The following is a 3,470-nucleotide window of genomic DNA, read 5'->3' on the forward strand; positions in this document are numbered from 1 at the left end:
AGCGCACCACCTCTGCGGGAGGAGCAGTATCATCCGGTCCACCTGCCTTGGGGTCCCTCTGCGCCAATATCCCCTCCTGTCAATAAACAGCAGCCTTAATTAGCATCACAAATGTCACTGTGAACCGCGGGGTAAGAGAACCTGGCAGAAATGCGCTAAAATAGATGATCTTTCTCCTCTCCTCCTCTCCTTATGGTATGACCCAAGGCAAGAGGGCGTGAGCCTCATTGACCAATCACAGTCACACATGGAGGCCTCCGGGCCAATCAGCGGGACTCCCAAGTTGCCCACTTCTTAGGTCGGGTCGGAGAGTTGCAGTAGCTAATGCCAGATCCCGATTGGCGCAAGTGCTCAGTAGTAGATGGGGTAGAGTGACCAGGTCCACGCGACAGGTGCAGCAGGGATCCCAGAACCTTGGCTGCTAGAAGGCTGGCCACCTGCGGATCATCATTCTGCACGAGCCCTCGGGGTCACACTAAGGCCAGCTCCCCGCCGCCACCCCGAGGGCTACCGCCCTGGATGGAGCCTGGTCGGCCCTCTCAGCCTGGCACAGGGCCAAGCCAACTGCCAGGGCCTGCTTCCTTCCAGATTGGGATCAGTATGAGATAAAACCATAGCGGGCCTGTGCTTAGCATTTTTCTTTTTCTTTTTTTCTTTCCTTCCGTCTTTTTCTTTCTCCCTTTTTTCAGCCTCTACCCACAAAAAAAGATTTTCCTCTGTGTCCCTCTGTCCCCCGGAAAAAAAAAAAAATCAGTTTTCTGCATGAGAAGTTACTTGATGAATATTCGAACATATTAAAACTGCTTCTCAGCCAGGCGGTGGTGGAGCGTGCCTTTAATCCCAGCACTAGGGAGGCAGAGGCAGACAGATCTCTGTGTGTCAAGGCCAGCCTGATCTACAGAACTAGTTCCAGGTCAGCCAAACCCACACAAAGAAACCCTGTCTCGAACCACCACCACCTCCACCCCCCACCCCACCCCCCCCGCAAAAAAAACTGCTTCTGAAGCTTGCTCTTAGGATAATGCCTGAGGAAAGCACTATATTCCCAAGATTCCAGTATGTGTTTCTATGTCTGTGGTAGTGTGACTTGGGCATTTGCTGTAAGGTCACTTCTATCCAGTTCTAATTTGATACCACACTGGGCAAATTAGCCTCTGTCTTAGGGTTACTATTGCTGTGATGAAACACCATGGCCTAAAGCAAGCTGAAGAGGAAAGGGTTTATTGGCTTACACTTCCACATTGCGGTTCATCATTGAAGGAAGTCAGGGTATAATCCTGAAGGCAGGAATGGATGCAGAGGCCCATGGAGGGATGCCGCTTACTGGCTTTCTCGGCTTTCTTATAGGACCCAAGCCCACCAGCCCAGGGGTGGCACTGCCCACAATGGGATGGTCCCTCCCCCATCAATTAAGAGAATGCCATGCAGGCTTAACGACAGCGTGATCTTTGGGGAGCCTTTTCCCAGACTTGGTTCCCTCCTTTCAGACGCCTCCTGCTTGTGTCAAGTTGTCATAGAAACTATCCAGTCCAGCCCCTCTGGGCCTGTTTCCTCTGCTGCAGGCTAGGATGATAGTCTCCACCTCGAACGCCCGCCCACCACCTTGAGCTTCTCCCTTCCGTTCAGTTACACCATCGGAGACACCTTGGGAGACCTGAGCCAAGAACATTGAGTAGGAAAAGGGCACAACATAAATATGAGGAAGCAGCAGCTTCTCTTCATCCCTGGGAAAGATGGTGCACGTCAGAGGGATGACACTTTTGAAAGTGGCCACTAAATAAAAGTCACTGGAACAGTGGACAGAATCGAATCCAGAGCCCAGCAGGTGCTTCTTGTAGATACTCGGGGGAGGTTTGTGAAATGGGGGCTTTGGAGCTGGTGGGACCTCAACTTCAAACCGGACAGTGCCGATTAGTCTGGGCTCTTTGGTCAAGTCCTGCCTTATCTCCTTCTGGAAGGTCTCAGTGTGAGATGCAAACAGGAGTCCCCCATCTTATCACTGATTGGCTAATGTGTTTGCTTTAGTCTTCTGACCCCTCCCACAATCGCCATGACAAAAAGCAGCACACACGGTCTGTTCTAAGACATTTTTATTTTATTTAAAAGAAGCCAATATACAGGATATAAAGGGCACGGTATTTACAACAGTACAGTAAACAGGTTGATTTTTCTGGTAGGGTCAGTAGTCTTTTAGTGAGTACAAACCCCTCCCAGTGATTTTCAGACCCAGCTGACAGACACAGCAACCGTGGGGTAGGGTGGGACTAAAAACCAGGTAGATGCTACAATGTGCATAAAGAGGTCCTTGTGGGGAGTTCACCACGTTTCTCTGAGAGCGTGGGAGGGAACAGGAAAGGTAAGGGGTTGACCTAAGACTCACACAGAGCCCATACTGAGCCTGAAGATCTTCGCACAATGGAAAATCCCCTCCCAGAGAGAGTGTATGGCTTCGCTCAGACCCCTCCCCACTTCTCCTGGTAGGTGGTTACCCTTCAAAACCCAAACTTGGGGTCCCAGAGCAAGGACCCAGGTCTGAGGCAATCTTCCAGAGCCCTGGTCCTTCATCCAGGGAACAAAGACTGCAAGCTCCACCTTGGCCTGGAGTAGACACGGCCAGGGCTGAGCTCTGAGCATCTTGGGGGTCCCTTCTGTGCCTACTCCAGCTGCCTGGTAACTTCAGACACAGTAAGCCCCAGGCACCCGTATTCCCCAAGCCCACAAGCTCTACCCCTGCACAGCTGAGTGGGAACAGAGGGGAGCTGCAGAAACATTATACCCTACCTCTGAAGCACCCCTTCCCCCACCTCAGTTTCCTGCAGTCACTTGCCCGTCCTCCCTCCTACCTCCCCCCACCCCCAGCTCACTTCTGAGACTTCCAAGGACAGCACTGAGGGCTGAGGAAAGAAGAATCCATTTCTGCACAGCTGTGTGCATTGACGACGGACGGCAAGGGGAGGAGAGGGGAACTCAGTGTTAGGTCCCCCGAGTCAACAAGCATGGTGGCATCTCATCCACAGCAGAGTGCTGGGCCACCACGACTGCCTACCCTAGATTAAAAACCTGATCCTTTCACAAAAATAGAGTCTCTTGCTTTATAAATAGAATACATTTAGCTTAAGTTACACCTTATCACATCCCTTAGCCCACCCCCTCTCCTCCCGCCCCACATCAAAGTCGCCTGACGCCCCACATCAAAGTGGCCTGATGCGCCACAGGTCATCTGAGCTCCACCCCTGGAGCAGAGTCCAAAGTGGACAGGCCTTCCAGACACAAGGCCACAGGGAGACAAAGCTTCTACCCAGTCGTTCTCCTTTGGAGTCTTAGAGGAGTGTGAGTGGGTGTGTTTGTGAGTGTGTGTGTGTGAGTGTGTGTGTGTGTTTCACAACCAACCAGGGACCTGAAAGGATGCAGCTGTCTCCCTGCTGTGCCTGTGTATGTGGCCCCCCCAAAATAGGTGCGTGCCCAAGGGC

Source organism: Microtus oregoni, unplaced genomic scaffold (genome assembly GCF_018167655.1).
Source record: "Microtus oregoni isolate MIOR12 unplaced genomic scaffold, Mior012 000005F_ref0000423, whole genome shotgun sequence".
Taxonomy (NCBI): domain Eukaryota; kingdom Metazoa; phylum Chordata; class Mammalia; order Rodentia; family Cricetidae; genus Microtus; species Microtus oregoni.